Source organism: Wolffia australiana, chromosome 1 (assembly GCF_029677425.1).
Source record: "Wolffia australiana isolate 7733 chromosome 1, ASM2967742v1".
In the NCBI taxonomy this organism is placed as follows: Eukaryota; Viridiplantae; Streptophyta; class Magnoliopsida; order Alismatales; family Araceae; genus Wolffia; species Wolffia australiana.
The window spans coordinates 23,172,501-23,191,910 of NC_135835.1; the positions used below are offsets into that span (position 1 = coordinate 23,172,501).

General features: G+C 41.7%; 1 pseudogene; it reads left to right on the forward strand.

Moving 5' to 3' along the window:
* The first annotated feature begins 15,710 nt into the window (after positions 1-15,710).
* LOC144711527 (putative aspartic proteinase GIP2 pseudogene) lies at positions 15,711-17,571 on the forward strand (annotated as a pseudogene).
* The last annotated feature ends 1,839 nt before the right edge of the window (positions 17,572-19,410 follow it).

The following is a 19,410-nucleotide window of genomic DNA, read 5'->3' on the forward strand; positions in this document are numbered from 1 at the left end:
ACAGATTTGATAAATACTGATAACTCTCGGATAGAGTATTAGAACAGAAAGATCTATTAGATAATGAACTATTGGTTCTAAGCCATCTCTGGCGATGAATCAACAATTCGAAGTGCTTTTCTTGCGTATTTTTGATGAACCAGCGTTTATATATAGATGTAGGAGGATTTTTTTGGGAAGTAATAAGCCCCTTTGACATCTCTTCATCTGCAAAGAATTCTCGACGTGAAAACACAGAGACAAAGGGCTGATCTTTGAATAGGAAAAAGAATGGATCCGCAGGGTCCCAAATGAATTGGCTTATTCGAAAAAAGCCTTGTTCTTTGGAAGATCTATCTTGTGTCTGGTACTGCATGGTTCCACTCTGCAAGAACTCCGAATCCTTCTGTTGAAGCTCACTCTCTTTATGAAAAATGATCTGTTTGCCCCGAAATGACCTGGCCCAATATGGAAATCCCAATTCATTGGTCCTTTCGATACAATCAAATAGATTGCCACAAGGGCGCCATATTCTAGGAGCCCAAACTATGTGATTTAATAAATCTTCCTCTATCTGTTATGGTCGAGGGCTCCTTCCCCTTCTTCAAACTCCGATTCGTATTTTTCATATAGAAATCTCTGATCAACGATAGAACAAGATCCATTTTGCATCATATCTAACGGATTCCTTGGTTCGGACCGAAGAAGCAATGTCACTCGATTATTATCAAATTGACTGCAATCTTTTTCTTTCCTCCACCTTATGTAAAAGTAATACCTGATATATATATCAAGGTCTTTATTACTATGGGTCATCCACTTAAAATAATTAATCATTTTATTAATCAAAATCTCATTCTTCCAGAAAAAGGAAACAAAATAAGTAATGAGTCTATCCCGTTAACATCTGATTATCTTGAAGATTTCTTTAATACCATTTCACCAGCTAAAAATAAAAAGAAATGGAATATGGTAGTATCACACTTTATTAAGTGTTACAAGAACTATGTTGATTCTGTGTGCGGTAACCAAGTGATTGATTCTGATGAACATTATAATGCTGTGAAGTGGAATCAATTTAAGAAACTTATAGAAAACAGAAGTAACAATTACAGCGTGCATTACTAAAATAAAAGATAGAAGGAGATCCCTGTGGTCATGCCACCCCGGATGTAGTCTACTCTAATTAGTTTTTTAGTTGAAGATTTAGGCGAAGCGGGTTAACAAAAGTCACGATCGGTGGGTTGAAAAGCTAAATGCTGGTTCGAGTCCAGCTCGTGACAAGAACATGACTATAGAGAGGGATAAACTCATCATACTGCAGTCTGCTAGCCTTACAGCACTTCCTTAATCACTCTTGAACTAAAGAAATTCGCTTCAAAAGAAGGTTTAGGTTAAAAGTATGATTGGATTTCAAGAGATAGTATCTCCCTCGACGGGAGTCACAAACTCCACCAAAAAGGAAATAAGAGTCACTATGTGTCTTTTTTTCAATACTGTATTATTATAATAGGTGTGTTTGAGTTATAGGTGTGAGGTGTGAGGTGTAAGGTGTAAGGTGTGAGGTGTGAGGTGTGAAGTGTGAAGTGAAGTGAAGTGAAGTGTGAAGTGAAGTGAAGTGAAGTGTGAAGTGAAGTGAAGTGAAGTGTGTGAAGTGAAGTGAAGTGTGTAAAGTGAAGTTAAGTGAAGTGTGAAGTGAATTGTGTGAAGTAAAGTGAAGTGTGAAGTGTGAAGTGTAAGGTGTGAAGTGTGAAGTGTAAGGTGTGAAGTGTATGAAGGTGTATGAAGGTGTAAGGTGTAAGGTGTATGAAGGTGTAAGGTGTAAGGTGTATGAAGTTGTGAGGTGTGAGGTGTGAGGTGTGAGGTGTATGAGGTGTATGAGGTGTATGAAGGTGTGAGGTGTGAGGTGTGAGGTGTATGAGGTGTATGAGGTGTATGAAGTGTATGAAGTGTATTTTACGGTTTTCAGTAAATATTGGTAAAACGGAGATGTAGTGATGTTAGGAGAAGCTTTTAAATTATTTCTGCAGTACCCAATGTTATTGAACATAAAAAATTAGTTTCAATTTTTGATAACGAAAAAGTGGATTTGGCCATAAATAACAAATGAATAACCTGAAATTATGTTATTTTTATTCTCTTCCTCACACTAATTATATACTAAAATGGATACAGCTGACTATGTTTGTATAGTTAAATAAATACAACCTGATACTTGGATACTTAACTAAGTATTTATGAGCAGCAAAACGTTCCTTAGTAACGGCATAATAAATAATATAAATATTAATCTTATATTATTTATATTTTAATTTTGTTACTTATAATGTTTAGTAAGTTATGCATTTGAAAAGATTATTATTTTTTTCAGATTAATTACTTTCATTTGATTGATCTCGCAAAACAGACAATTTTATCTTAGATTGACCCAAATTTCTACATTATAATTACATATATTACATTATAAAATAGTAAAATATGAAACAAAATCTCAAATACCGTATAATATGTGCAATGATGTTTCATTTTTGTAATAATTTGATCACATTTATAATTGTAGATATTATGCTTCTTTTCAAACATCATTTGATAACTCTAGAAATGCTCACAAAGGAAAAGTTTTTACTCATTCATTCAAGGTTGAGAAAATATGAAGCATGAATGATATGAATTGGATGTGACATATTTTTATGTTGACGATTTTATGTGTGATCTACCCATATTTATATTTTGTAATGCATTTTTAACACATGCATTTATTTTTTTTATCTTCATTTACAGCATTTCATACGTTCCTTGAAACCATGATCTTAACTGAGCTAATATCCAACTAATATCATACCCCTTAAATAGTTTTTTCAATGAATCCATTTTATACTAATAATATATTCTTTATCCCATCATACTGGAAACTAGGTAACACTTTTATATTTTTTTATTCATTTCTTTAGAACATATATTGTTTTAGGTTCGTGAAGGCTTTTTATTTTCTCTTTGAAGAAAATTATTTATAATAAAAAGACATGAATACAGGAGCTGTCCTTATTTTTTATTATATTTATTCTTGCTCCCACCATATATCCGTTGTTCTAAAGATTTGAAATCAAAGAAAGCACAAAGTTATGTCAAACGTTACTTTTTGACCCAGAAAGAAATGTATATGAATCGTTCAAGTATTATGTTTAAAGCTGAATATACTAGCCAAACACAGTGTGAGATATTTGTATGCAATATCGTATTTTTTGTGAAACATTTATTACTCCTAAAACTGTCATATTATTTATTCGGTAACTTTATCTAGAGTACTATCTAGGCCAATCTCTTTTTAAGATACAAATAGCTGCATTAATTTGATGGTGTTTCATAATTGCACTGCTTTATTTATATTATTTTTTACATTATATCTATATATACTTTGATAATCATAATTTTAAAGCTGGTATACTTTTGCCTTCGTCTGTAAAGTTGTTAAAATCATTTTGCAATGCTAATTTTAGATTTATTCTCTAATAAGTTTCACTACTTTCCTGTATGGCAAACATATAAATCTGAACCATAGTGTAATGTATATTTTTATTGTAACTTATATCTAAAATAATGTAAAACTTATCTTCCTGTCATTTATCTGGTTATTCTTTTAAAAATTTTAAACTTTATGAATATCATTTACCTTTGTTACTACCACACTGATGAACACAATAAATTTAAAATCATGAGGATCAAATAGTAGATAGCTTTAAAGAGGTGAATAAATAAATTGTGAAGGTTTATGAGTTAAGGGGGGAGAATTTGAATTCGAGAGTTCCATTATGTTACATAGTTGAAATAAATTAAGTGTCTTTAGACTATGCTGTTTCCTACGGTTAGTGCTTGGGCATTTTTATGATGATTAGTTGCACATTATTTCATGATTGATAAGATGATAAACGTGAAAATAATTAAAGTTATGTCATATGATTAAATGATGAGTGTCATTATTCACACAAATGGTAGAGTTATCTGTAGGCTGGATAACAATGGGTTCTGAAAGCTAATCCGTTGGGCTATCCTACCAAAAAAGAGATATTTTGAATTTGGGCCACAATGGAGAAGTGAGAGGGGAGTGGACCATGACCTACTTCGCTCACTAATGCCCCAACTTCCCCCTTAAATGTAAGCAAGACATTCAAAGAATATCTTTGTGCGAATGCGACTCAAATCAAGGTGCCAGGGAGGGGCTTTTCACGGAATATTGACATAATGTAAAGATACGATCGTCCTATCTCTGTCTCATGATTGTTCAATTCAACCTAGAAGTTTCTGGACAGAGGGAAAAAGCATTGTTTCCAAGATCCATGTTTCTCCACTTGAAAACAGAGCAGGAATTGTTTTTTCGTCGATCTCTTTTCTATCTTTGAAATCCACATCGATCCATCGATCCATCGATCTATGTATATACCACACGCATCTATCTATTTTTATGTATCTCCCTCTGCTTGTTAATGGACATGAAAAGCTTTTCGATCTTATCTCCAAGCCATCCATGAAGCATTTTTCTCTTTATTACAGGAAAAATAGAAGTCTTTGTGCCTCTCCTTGATCAGAACAACCACAGAAAAGCGCGACCTGACATTTTATTTTTCAAGAGAATCTTTGTGATGACTAGCAGGATATCCTCTGAGGGATTACTCTAGGTTCCCTGTCACTGTTTTGATCTTTAGTGCGGAGAAGCGGGTCGTTGACACATCGCCGATGGGGTTCCTCCAGTGACAATGCTCTTATACTTCGACTGATATATCTGGATGCAAATAATGTCTTCTTGTCGTTTACCAATTTCCCCAGCATCGCGGTTTACTATCTTTTAAAAGTTAGAGCGTTAAAAATTGGGAGAAAGATTCACAGTTCTCGTCCTGACATTTATTTCACATGTATCTGGGCAACGCGTTAAAAGATTTGTAAAATTTTACGAACATGATATACCTTCATCACTACCGCATTGGTGAATACAAGTGAATTTAAATCATGATAATTGAGAATGACAATGTAGCAAGCTTCGAAGGGATGAATGAGAAATTTCTAAATTCTTTTGATTTTGGGGTCGAAAATTTTCATATGAGAGTTTTTGTTCATTACTTTATAAAATTAAATGAATTGTTTTTCCAATTTTCAGATAAAATATGAAGGCTACGGTGATCACCAAGTGTTGGAGAATAAATCTTATATTTCGATTATGCATGAATCAAAAGAAATCAATTTATTTCATTCGGCATTATTAAATTTATGGTATCTTTGGGGGGTTACAAATGGGAAAATGATGGAAGAAAAGACGGTGAAAGAAGTTAGAAAACCTCTTCTTGGTGCTTAATAGATTCTCCAAAATTAAGTTTGACTAATATTTAAGTATCAGAGCGTTAAGAAAGAGGAAAAGGATAGGAATTAAAGATACTTCTTGAAACTCACTGATGGCGTAGCCCTCAAGTTATCTAGGTATTTATTTTCCCAAATTTAGGTTCAAATTTCATGTTTTAGTTTAGGGTTTTCCCTTTGTAACTCACGAGGCCTATATATAGGACCTCTACGGTGAGAAGAAGACGGTGAGGCCTATATATAGTTTATTTTGAATTTTTGGAAAAAGAAAGAGCCCGTCCCGTTCTTTTGTGAGAAGAAGAAAGAAAGAGGGTGAGTGAGAGTAGGGCGGAACGGAACGAGGCCGACATTGGCCGCCCGTCCCGTTCCGCCCCACCCCCTCCTGCTCCGTCGGGCTATGCCGATGGAACCCTTGGCCGCGCTCGTCGCCGTCATCAGCCGTAGCACGTCGCCGCCCTTGGCCGCCGCACGTCGCCGCCCTTGGCCACCGCACGCCGCCGTCCTCGGCCGCCACACGTCGTCGCCCTCGGCCGTGCATGTTGCCGTCCTCGGCCACCGTCCGCCAACCAGCGGACCGCCGCACAACGCTGCCTCCGGTGGCCAACGCCGCTGCCGCCTCTGGCCGCTGCCCATCCACGCCCGCGGCCCGCTGCACGCCGCCGCCTTTGGCCGTTGCATACCGCTGCCCTCAGCCGCCGCCATTGCTGCCTCGGTTTCCGTAAGCCGTCGTACCATTCGCCGTTGTCTCGCCATTCGGTCGGCGGATTTGCCCGCCCACGGGTCGTCAGGACTACCAAGGCCTGGATGACAACCACATGGGCGCAGACCCTGTGGAGATAGTGACACCCTCCGCGCAGGACCTTTCCGGGACACCGCACCCCTAGAGCGGGACGTGCCGTCCAAGATGTACGCCCCCGAACAGGACGAACGGGCCACTCCCGCCGCAGGATGTCGACGATGTCTGTCTACATCACTCGCATCCTTCAACATAAACATATAGCTTTATATTCTCACTGTCATCAACATATAGCTTTAAGTCAAAACTTTTAAACCTATTATTCTTGAATAATAGTAAACGACTTTCTTTGAAATTACTACATGTATTAAAATAAAAATGTGATACCACACAAAATACGGAGCTTAAAATGATATGAAATCAGTTTTGATTTGAATGACACTCTGATGGCGCAGCACCACCCGTAGCCCAGGAAGCATCTTCGGAAATGTCACTGTTACCCCCGACATCCCTAGCAGTACACATTCAGCCCGCCCAGCAAGCCAAGGTGACGGTACAAACGCCTGGATTCAAGTATTCTTGGTAACGTGCACAGTATCTTCACTTTTACGTTTATTGTTTCATTCATTGTTTTGGTTTTCATCTTCGTTGTTCGCCATTTTAAACCCCGTCATGGTCATATGTGGTGAGGGAGGTTCATCCTATAAGAGCCTCCCCCCCATGTCTCGTCCCCCCCTTCCTCTTCATCTCCCTTAGTGCTTTGTTATTGGAATTTAGGATTAAGGGTCACCCATGTTCCCCTATATAAGGGAAGAATGGATGCCCTAGAACGCACCCTCACTTTTTGAAGAAGAAAGAAGCATCGTCCTTAAAGAAAGGAGAGGGGAAGAAGGAAGAGAACAGGAAAAGAGGAAGAAGAAGAGGAAGAGAATGGGAAGGAGACGCCTATTGGCGCCGCCATCTCAGGCCGCCGCCGGAGCGCCTCCCTACCGTGCCAGCGCCGCCCTAGCGTGCCTTGCGCCGCCGGCCACAGCGCGCAAGCCCACCGTGCCCACGCTGCGCCTACCGCGCCACGCCGCGCCGCCACTGCGGATTTGCTTCAGGGGCGCCGTGCCACCCTGCCATGACCCGTGCAGTGCCGCTGTGCCGCATCTTCTTGCCGCACCCGCACGCTTGCTCCACGTCGCGCCCTGCCGCACCCTACCACGCCATCGTGCTGCGTCGCGCTGTGGCAGTCGCGCCGCGCCGTGCCAGTCGCACCGCGCCCACTGCCGCCACTGTGAGCCCCATCTGGCCATGCCTAGCCTCCTCGTTGCTCCGCGCCCCGATACGCCATCTTTGGTCAGCTAAAGAGCACCTGCGCCGATTGTTAGTGCGTGCACGCCACCATCGACGACTTCGCGTCACCTGCCTTGCGCCCTCGTCTGCCCGTCCTGCCTCACACCATCTTCGACGGCACCGCGTGGCACCCCGTCCTTGGGCCGGTTTGCCGCTACTGCCGTCCTTGGGCCGTAGCAGTCGCTGCCTCGCAGGCCGCCAGTCGCCACGCCGTCCACTCAGCCCGCGCCCACGTGCCTGCCCAGCCGGCTCGCACACGCTGAGCCGCACGCCAGGTCCCCGCGCTCGTTACCGCTGATCGCAGCGGCCGACGCCCTGCCAGCGCCCGGGCCGCCACACTCGCCCGCGCTATGCCGCGTACTTCACCTGCGCTGCCCTCGACCGCCCACACCGCGCCGCGCGCACTAGGATCATATCAGGTGCTCGCAGCATCTGGCGACGCTCCGGTGCCTGCCCACGCATCGGGCCGTCATTCGCCCGCCGTCGTCCCTCATCACCATGATGCCACAACTGACCAACGCACAAGACTTAGACGACCCGTCCCTGGACGACAACGAGGTATGCAGTCCCGACCCGTCTCTTATTTCTTTCAGTGCGCTCTCTATTGCTTCCACCGCACTCGGGTTAGACGTCGGTGAGCATAAAAGGTTTAGCAAAAACTTATCGCATCTCGAGCGGCTTTCTTGTTTGGTACGAGTCAAGTCCGCCCGTCCGTGCGAGCACTACCCAGCATGAGCTTTCCCGTTCGGCGCCGTAGCATCTTCGTCCCGCCCAGACGAGGTTCAGGAGGTCAACCAACTGTCTCGGGGCGACTCCATCGACGTCACAGATGTTGATGCCCCATTTGCTTGTTGGCTGTCGCACATACTAGATACCCACACACGCGCATTGCATCGTAGATTTTCATCGTAGGATCTCCGTGTCGGATGACTGCCCTGGGTTGACGTCTGACATCGTCACTCTCGACACCGAATCCATTCTCCTCGGTGCTTGAAGGACCTTGTCCCTGACGTTGTCCTACATCACACTCTGCACACACTCTATTAACTATTCACTTCAAATAAAATAATAAATTTTATCTGGTTTTACTTCGATATATATGTCTCGCTCTATATATTATGATTTACTGTGTCAAGATTTAAGGTAATTTGGCAATACCAAATTTCATGAAGCTTAAAAGATTTTTAACTTCAATTTTGATTAAATAAAAGAAAAAAGTTTCCACAAATCAACAAGGGAGTAGCCTGAAGTTATATTACTTTAATTTTCCTCCACCACCCTCTTATCCTATACCAAAGACATGCAAAGCTCAATATGTTAGTATAGTAGAATAACAAGTAAATGATATTTGGATACTTACGTAATTACCCGTTTAAAGTAAAATGATCCTCATTAATTCCATAATATTACTACTAAATATTGATACTATCATTAATTATAGTTTAATTTCCTTAAATACAATTTGTGTAAGCATATACAATTCAAAGCCTAGTGTTTTGATTTTTTATTATTACGTCTGTCAGCTCATCTTGGTTTATTTTCATTGACCATGAGAAATAATGTTTGACGCATCTGATGCTGAAGTGTATTTCAACTAGATCCACAGAAAGTTCAAAATTATAGAGATAGTTATTATATAGGAGATTAGTAAAATATAAAAAAAGATCAAATAGCGTAAAATATGTGGTATGATATTCCATTTTTGAATAGTATTATCTCATTTTATATTTAGATATTATACTACTTTTTAATTTCTGCTGATAAAATCTAGAAATACTTGCTGCGAAAATTGTTTACTCTTTAATTTAATGGTGAGAAAAGATGAAACCAAAAATATTGAAGATAAGACATGAATCAGAATTGATGTGTTTTTAAGGTGATTATTTTATGCATTATCTTCCTATATTTATACTTTGTAATGAATTTTCTATGCATTTATATTTAGGTTCATTGTCAAAAATGAAAATATTTCTAACTTTTCCATGTAATCACAAACTTCAGAAATTTATTAAAATGACCTAATGTCCCACCTAAATCCTATCTCTTAAATATATTTAATTTTTATTTAATTTCATAGATATGATATCGTGTTTTCACTTCATGTTAGAAACTATCTAAAGCTGTTGGGTTTTGGTTGCTTGGATCTAGATAGACTCAAAATGAGTTAGAGTATAAGACTCAAAATGATCTAGATGAAAACCTAAGGCATCAATAAAACATTAAAATGAATCACTTACGCACAAATCACATCTGTGATTTCTTGGACCCTCAAATGAGACAAGACAAGTGTGAAGCCTACAGATGTATCAACACGATACATCGCATGCCAAATCTCTACCTTTACCTTGAGGAGATCTGTTGATGATCTATTGCCTTCGTTACACCCTCTCAATCACAGTGAGAGTGGATAGGACCTAAGGGGAGAAGGGAGAAGAAGAAAAAGGGCCATAACAATTCTTTCTTGGAGGAATTGTTATACTAAATGGGTGTTTTTCATAAAAGAAGCTCAAAGCATATCTTTTGAGATCCACAAAACCATTTGTATGCAACCTCGTAGGCCTATGTATTGGTCTAGTTAATAAATCCAACAGCCTAATAACCTTTATTGGCCTTCAAAATCAATTCATGAAATAGACCATCATATAGATTGATTAATATATCGTTGATTTGAACCCAATTGGTCAGTTGAGTCTCCAACCCATGGGATGTTAAGCTAAACCTCCTTATGTGGAAAATACATGTATCGACTCACTCATGGAACACGTTCATCATCGGTTGCCGTGTACGTCTAGTCTCTCAACCACTTGATGCTCCTAGGACGACATAGGGTATGGTCAACTGTTTGACCCTAAATGGTCATTTGAGTTAATCTGTATGCGTTCAAACTCATCAGAGAAATCTTCTTTAATATTTCACTACCCTAACCAAGTACTTCATCTTATCGTCTTCCTATAGTTGTCACCTAACATACCAACGGTAGATGATCCCATCTTGACACTCAACAATCTTCGTAAACTTTGTGATGCCCCCAAACTAAAAATGTTTATAATGTCATGTTTGAAGACTCGTCATAATCAATGTACAACTGTATATGATGTCACACGACGGTCCAATTCGTTCGAATCATGTTAGACAACAAGAAATATCTTTCAGAAAACACAAAATGAGGATGCAAACTAATGAGTATAGTTTAAGAAATAACAAGAAGTATGGCGAGTGTCGGCTGATATGTGGCGTAATCAGTGGATGACACGTGACGGGTTTTGACATTATCAAATTTCTAAATAACCTGCGTGATCGACTTGAAGGCCGGGGGAGTGGAGGGCGCTCAATATCCGTGTGGGTCCCTTTCGTCACTGTGAGCAACACTGATTTGACACCATCAAAGAAAAATAAAACTACTCTTCAAATATGGTGGCTAAAACCTATTATCATGCTATAAGCGGTTCTATGGCAGAAGAGCAATTGAAGAAATTCGGCACTGAAAGGCGCAACTAATCTGGAATTTAAAAGGGAGATAAATTATGACATGCAACGAGTCCCGAATAATGTCGAATCATGAATGTTGATGAAGAACAGAATGAATTTTAGTTGATGATAGCGACGTTGATTGGGAGTTCAAGCGCTAAAGAATCCCTTGGCAAACACAGTATGAATTGTCAGAGAGGATGTTCACAAGTCCTTCATACAGGTCGGATGATGTCTTGATTTAGATTTTTCAGATCAATGGCAAATGGAGTCCAACACCTCGGGTAGGAACCAATCTTGGCAGGACCTGATATATAGACGGTGGGGGGATGGGATGGCGGTGGGGATTAATCAGAGAAAAGATAACATAGAATAATAGCCGGGGTCCTCTACCCAAGTATTATCCGATGCTTGATTGTGGAGGAAGTACGTGGCGAGATCGTGGCAGTAAGGACATAGATACCACAAGCTCTGATTGATGGAGGAATAGCAGGTTCCTTAATCATTACAGGAATGATGATAACACTGGACAGTACCACACACTCGGGGTAGATTAACCAGATTGTCGTTGTGGATTGTAAAAGACCTTGACCCTCCGATAAGAGTGTCTCTAAAAATAATCTTAAATAGAGATTGAATAGAAGGAGAAGAGATGGAGAGAGAAGAGATGAAGAAGAAGAAGAGGAACACACCAAGAAGAGAGATGGGGATTAGATTATTGTATTCCTCGAAATGTTTTGATAAAATGAGTTTGATATTTATAATGTAATCCCATAATCGTAAAATAGTAAGTTTTCATAACCGTTGTAACAGATACAACGGTCACATATTTTGAATAGGTCGATCTGATCTCGACCGTGATAACTGATGTGGGTGAACCGATTATAATTGTTGATCGGAGCACCAGTCTTTCCTGTTCTAACGGAGATTAGATACTGATGGTTTGAATAAAATTAGGTGCACTGCTCTCAACTGTTGGGTCGATCTCGTGCTCCATCTATCTATGATTTGATCCTAACACTCTAGATTTAATCCTGGCCCTTTATATTTAAGCATAAACTATTTTTAAAAAACCTATATTGGATCCAGGCCACTAATTCTCTAACGAGTATATTTATTTAATTGATTACTAGCTATTCTTGATTCATCCCTATTCAGCAGGCATCAGATCTGAGAGAGTTGGTGCACTTGGTGCTGGCTCCTTAACACCCCACCCCCCTCAAGCTCAACGCCAAGTGAAGAAGAACTTCCGAGATGTTGAGCTTGTCACGAAGGAGGTTAAATCTTGGAGACGGCAATGGCTTTGTGATAATGTCTGCAAGTTGTCATTCACTGTTCACGAATCTGATAATAAGAGACTTGGGTGCAACTTGTTCTCTGACGAAATGGAAATCCATTTCGATGTGCTTCATTCTTGCATGAAAGACTGGATTTGTATGTTGCTTGGACATTATCATACCACAAGGTTGGAGGTGGGGAGTCATTGAGTTTTAACTCTTTGAGAAGTGATTGAATCCAAATTACTTCTGCACCTTCATTCGCAAGAGCTTTATATTCAGCTTATGTGCTTACTGGACGACTGTTTGCTGCTTTTTAGAACTCCAGGAGATTAAATTTTTTCCAAGGAAGACTAAGAAACCTCCAATGGAGCGTCGATCATTTTGATCGCCTGCCCGATCTGCATCACTGAAGACACTTATAGAGAAATTGGGATGATTATGAAAATAGAGACCATGTAAGATAGTACCTTTGAGATAGCGAAGGAGGTGTTTTATAAATTTTCAATCGTCTAGAGATGGAGAGTGCATTTTCTGGCAGGCTTTATTATTAGCAAAATAGATATCAGGTCTGGTTAACGTAAGATACTGAAGAGATCCGATTATTTTCCTGTATAATGTAGCATCAGAAAAAGGTTCACTAGAGGAGGAGGCTTTGGTTAAAGTGCATGGAGCTAATGAGGGCTTGCTATTTTCCATGTTGGCGTTTTGAAGAATCTGATGAAGATATTTAGATTGTGATAATAGAAAAACCATTGTTATATTTGATTAGTTCAATCCCAAGAAAGTAATGCGCCGGTCCTAAATCCTTAATTGCAAAATTTTGTTGCAGTTGTTGGACAAGAGTTTGGGGAATTTGAAAACTTAAAATTGGATTTGAAGAAGATAATTTGGAAAATAACGATGTGTCAGTTTTTGATCCAACAAAATCAAGAGTATTGACAAATTGAATGAGCTTGTTAAACCAAGCTCTAGGTGACTGTTTAAGACCATAAATGGATTTTCTGAGTTTACAAACATGATGAGGGAATTAAGAATCTTTGAATCTGGCTGGTTGTTCCATGTAGATGATTTCATCTAAATCTCCATGCAAGAATGCATTGGAGACATCAATTTGATGAATGCTCCAATTGTTGTTAATTGCTATGGACAATAAGAGTCCAATAGTTGTATGTCTGATCACAGTGCTGAACGTTTGAAAAACATCAAATCCTTCTTGTTGGTTATACCCTTTTACCACAAGCCTCACTTTGTACTTATCAATATCACAATTGGGTTTGTAATTAAGTCTATAAACCCATTTACACCCGATGATATGAAGGTTTGGTTTTTTCAGAACTAATTCCCACGTTTGGTTTTGTAGTAAGGCCATCATTTCTTGTTCCATAGCATGCTTCCAGTTGATATTTTTGGATCCAATACTGTATAATTGAGGTTCTTCCATGCGAGCTTGTAAGGTAGTAAAACATTGAGGCAGAGGATGTCTAACTACTATTAAAGACAGGTGTTGTGGATGGCAGTTGGATGAGAAGTCTTGATGGTAAATGTCAGTGAGAGTTTTAATTTTTAACAGTTCACCCAACTCAGGGGAGTAGTCGAATGTATTGAGTATAGGAATTTCTGATTCTAGTAGATTGTGAAGGTCGAAGAGTTGAGTGGAGAAAATTACTTAGAGACAAATGAGTTTGTCTCTAAGTCTGTACTAGAAAGTTGAGTGTCAGGCATGTTTGCATCTGTGTCGGAAGTTTCAAGAGGAGTGCTATTGACTAAATTTTGAAGGTTTGAACTGTGGACGGATCAAAGGGTTCCATTATTTTCAAAACTAGAATTCAGATGTGAAAATGGAAAGGAATTTTCAATAAAAAAAACATGGCAACAGAAAAAGAGTTTACCTATGTGGAGTGACAAGCATCTGTATCCGCTTTATATGGCCCTGTATCCAAGAAATACACACTTCTCTGCCCTGGGTTCCAGCTTGTTTTTGGCATATGGACGAGTATATGGTATTACAAGCATCCAAAGATTTTGAGAATATTGTAATCAGGTTTGCGATGAAACATGATTTCATAGGGAGATTTATTACTTAAAATGGGAATGTTTAAAGATTTAAGAGGTAAGCTGCAGTCACAACTGCTTCATCCCAAAATTTCTTAGGCATTTTGGCTTGATGAAGCACAGAGAGAGCAGTTTCAATTAAATGTCAGTGTTTTTATTCGGCTGTGCCGTTTTTGTTCGGGAGTGTGGGGACAAGACACCCTCTGAAAAATTCCATGAGTTTTGAGATAGGAATGGAGTGATTGAAACTCCCCTCCACAATCAGATCGAATGTATTTAATTTTTTTTTGAAAACATTTTTCCACTTGTTTTTGAAAATTATCGAAAACAAGAAGAAGATCACTCTTCTTCTTTAAGGGAAAAAGCCAAGTAGATTTACAATAGTCATCAACAAACACGACATAATAGGAATAGCCGGACTGAGATAATATGGGGGATGGACCCCATAAATCAGAATGGGCTATTTCAAGACAATAGTTGGACTTAGGAAAAGTTGGTGAAAAAGGAAATTTGTGAGATTTATAGATATGACATGAATCACAAACGAATGATTCTTTGGAATGAAAAACAGGCAATACATATGTTTGAATCAGAAGTTTAAAAATTTTGAGCAAGGGATGTCCCAATCTCAAATGCCATAATTCTTCAAAGACTCTTTCTTCAATGTAGACTGATTTAAGAATTAGCTCGTCCAGGTAGTAAAGCCTGTTTCTAATTGTTCCTTGGAGAAGAGTTCTGTTGGTGGCTTTGTCCTTCACAAGACCAAATGAGTCATGAAACTCAACAAAAATGTTATTATCCAAAGTAAGTTTTTGAATAGCTAATAAATTCTTGGTTATAGATGGAACATGCAAAATACTTTTCAGAGAGAGAGATTTATCAGATGTAGTGACTATAGAATTACCGATAGGCAAAATATTCAAACCTGTTCCATCACCTATTTGGAGTTGATCGTTTCCTTGATAGGTTTGATGTTGTTGAATGTTGCTCAAGTCAGCAGTGACGTGATGAGTGGCTCCACTATCAGGGTACCATGTGTTTCAGCATTGAAGGCTTGGGGGTATCCACCAGATCAATTTTGTTGAGTGCTTGAAGATAATCGTATAAACTCTTTGCATTCTTTAGCTCTATGCCCATACTGAGAGCATATCTGGCAGCGTATCTGATAAGATTGTTTTCTTACTCTTCCCCTGCTTGTGTTTTGTTGCTGTTCACGCCAATTTTCTGATCTGGTGTTTTTAAAAAACACCAGATCAGAAAATTGGATACTTCTGGTAGTTATCCTGCCATCCACGCCAATTCTCAGATCTTATGCTGTGATCCTGCTCAGTCAGATGCTTTTGATAATTTTTATTTTGGCGCCCATTATCGTTGCTTCTGTAGGATTGCTTCTGGACTGATTTGGACATTAGTGGAAAGCTGTTGGAATTTCCTTTGTGATGATGGACTAAGTAGTCATCGTGGGCTTTTAAGTTTGCGATGATATGCACCAAATTCATGTTGTTGACACTGACATTGACATTGACATTGATCACAAAGGATGAATATTCATACCTCGATTAGACATCGAAGCTAGGCAGAGTTTAACAACAGGTCCTCTGATGCCATTAGCCGCCGGGGCGAAGGACCACCACGCCCGTGAGAGCGTTAATTTCTATCTTCATTCGTCCACAATCCTCATCTCATATATACGCAACGGAGAAGGGGAGGATCTATGTGCTGAACCGAGAAGCAGAAGAGCGACGTCGATGGCTCCCTCCGGCTGGCCGCGCCGCCTGGCCTGTCTCTCGCTACTCTTCGTCCTCCTCGCCGTCTCCGACGCAAAGCGGCCCAAGGCCCTCGTGGTGGGGGTGGTCAAGGACGCGGCCAGGGGCCAGTACGTGGCTCAGCTCCGGCAGCGGACCCCCCTCGTGCCGGTCCCGGCCGTGATCGACCTCGGCGGGTCCTTTCTCTGGGTCGACTGCGACCGCGGGTTCGTCTCCTCCTCGTTCCGGCCGGTGCGGTGCAACTCGGCCCAGTGCGCCCTCTCCGGATCCGGCAGTTGCATCAACGACACCATCTGCGGCTTCCTCCCGGACAACCCCTTCATCCGGACCACGTCCAGCGGCGAGGTAGCCGAGGACGTCCTCGTCGTGGCCTCCACCGACGGCTCCCGCGCGGGGCCGCCGGCGACCGCGGCGCGCACCCTCTTCGGCTGCGGCCCGGCCTTCCTGCTCGAAGGGCTCGCCCGGGGGGCCAAGGGCATAGCCGGGCTCGGCCGGAACATCGTCGCCCTGCCCTCCCAGCTCGCCGCCAAGTTCAGCCTCCGCCGCCGCTTCGCCGTCTGCCTCTCCCGCACCACCGGCGCCGTCTTCTTCGGCGGCGGGCCATACCGCCTGCGCTCCGACTTCGACTCGGCCACCGACATGGCCTTCACGCCGCTGCTGGCCAACCCGGTGGCCTTGAGGACCTCCTTCCAGGGCCAGCCGTCAGACGAGCACTTCGTCGGCGTGACCGAGCTACGGGTCAACGGGGAGCGCGTGTCCGGGTTCAACGCCGGTCTCCTCACGCTCAACAAGAGGACGGGCGGGGGAGGGACGAGGATCTCCACCGTGGAGCCTTACACGGTCCTGGAGGGCTCGATCTTCCGGGCCGTGGCCGCGGCCTTCGCCAGGGAAGGCCAGCTCCGGTCCGTGCCGCCAGTGCAGCCGTTCGGGTTCTGCTTCAACTTGACCAGGGTCGAGAGCTGGCGGGCGACGCCGCCGATCGACCTGGTCATGCACGGCGAGCGGGTTGTCTGGCGCATGGACGCAGAGAGCTTGGTAGTGGAGGTGCGCGCGGGGGTCTCCTGCCTCGCCCTGGTTGTTGGCGGTCCCTACGAGAGGAGCGCCATCGTCCTCGGCGGCTTCCAGCTCGAGGACCGTCTTCTCGAGTTCGACCTCGCCGCGTCCCGCCTCGGCTTCACGCCTCCTCTCCTCTTCGAAAGGACCAGCTGCTACAACCTCCACGTCAACGCCACTTCCCTCTAGTCCAAGCTTCGCCCTCCAACTTCACCATCCCTTCTCCTTGTCTCTCTCTCGTTTTGGTCAGGGGTTCGCCACCTCCCGCCTCTTCGGTGAGTCTGTTTGGTATCTACTGTCTCTGAATATTCGACAAAAGAGTGAGAGACATAAGTTGGGGTTTAGCCGCAGAATCCTGAATAAAGAGGTCTTTTAGCCGCCGCATTGTGAAGTCTTTTCCCTTGACGTCCCGACGGAGCAGATAACCCATGAACACTGGCAGACTCGCCCGATAAAAAAAAAAACAAAAGATAGCTATATTATCTTCTCAAACAATATCTTCCACTACCATTTCACAACCTTAAGTCGTTTTTCGATGTCGTGGCCATGTCGCACCTCAATCAAATTAGTGTATCCTTTGTTGTTAACATCCTCTTTGATTGTTGGATTTTCCACTTGACGACGGTTTCACGGTCACTTCGTAATGTTCCCAGACTTATTCTCGGGCTATTCAGCGGTGTGCACGAGATGATAGGGTGCACAGCTCTTTATAATGGACACTCGTTTATGAATACTAGTGTGGCCCGCTCGCAATGCTCGCTTGGGGTAGAGAGAAATTTCGACATTCTTTAACGGAATTCTTAAGTATTAATGCAATGCTCGCAATTTCAAAAACTAAATTTGAACTGCGCTTCAGACCGAATTCTTAAAAGGGAAACTTGAATTCTGTGTCTGATCGGATATTCGAAAACTAACTTAAAATTGCACTTATGAGGGCATTTTCAAAAACGAAATTTAAATTATGTCCGATTGAAATTTCGGAAACTAAATTAGAACTGCGCCTCTGATCGAATTATCGGAAAAAAAATTTGAATTGCTACCCAGATCACATTCGAAAACAAAACTTGAATTGCACTTTTGATCGAATTCTTAAAAGGGAAATTTGAATTGTGTGTCCGATCGGTTCTCAGAAAACTAACGTGAAATTGCGCTTCTGAGAGCATTTTCTAAAGTGAAATTTAAATTATGTCCCATCGAAATTTCAAAAAATAAATTTGAATTGCGCTTCTAATTGAATTCTTAAAAAGGAAACTTGAATTGTGTGTTCGATGGGATCTTCGAAAACTAACTTAATATTGTGCTTCTGAGAGCATTATCAAAAACGATATTTAAATTATGTCCGATCGAAATTTCGGAATCTAATTTTCAATTGCGCCTCTGATTAAATTATCGAAAACAAAATTTGAATTGCTACCCTGATCGCATTCGAAAAAAACTTGAATCTATAAGGAAATCGAGAGCGTGCCCGAGGAGGAGCCCTGAGCAATTAGAAGGCTGCGGTCTCATCGCTAACCCTAAACTGTAGATAGTGCGAAGAAAAATGGGTGTGGGAGAAGAAGAAAGCGGCGGTTGATTTGAAGATGATGGAGACTGTGGTTGAATTCTTCGGAGGCTGCTCCAAAGTAGAAAACTAATAGTTGAATTGTGAATAGTTGAAAACGAAAATTGAGTTGCGCTACTGATAGAATCCTCGAAAACAAAATTAAAATGTGCTCGTGATCAAAATCATAAAAAACAAAATTTGAATTGCGTTTCCGATCGAATCGTCGAAAACTAACTTTGAATTGCGCTTCAGATCGAAATCTCAAAAACTAAATTTAAATTGTGCTTCTGATCGAACTATATACAGCATGAAACATGAAATGTATGTTTAATCGAATTACTAGGAACGAAATCTGAGCACTCTCACCGGACATTAAAGGGTCGAAGAAGAAAAGGAAGAAGAAAATCTCGATCTCGATCTCTCCTCTGTGATCTTCTTCTTTGATCTGAGAGAATTTTTGTTGGCGGCCGGCGAAGATGAACAGTCTCTATCTCAGAATGTCTTTCAAGAAGCGACGGCAGAGAGAGCGCCGGTGGATCGTTGGCCTTTCGCCTCCGTTGATTATCTCCGTGATCGTGTTCTTCTTGTTCTTGATCTGTGCATTTCTTCGGCCCTCAGCTCGTGGATCAGACCGCCTTCCGTGGTAGGCCCCACTCCGTCTCGCCAATATTGGGACTGTTTTTTGCTCCTTTTTGTTTTGATATGGCAGTTCATAACCTCCGTTTTCTTCTCATATCCCCGTTGCTTGGATCCCCTTCAATGCTTCTCTCGAACAAACATTTCTTGCTCTCTCTTATCTCTCACGCTCTCTCCTCTCTCTCACTCTTTTGTCAGCCAATCAGAGGCCAG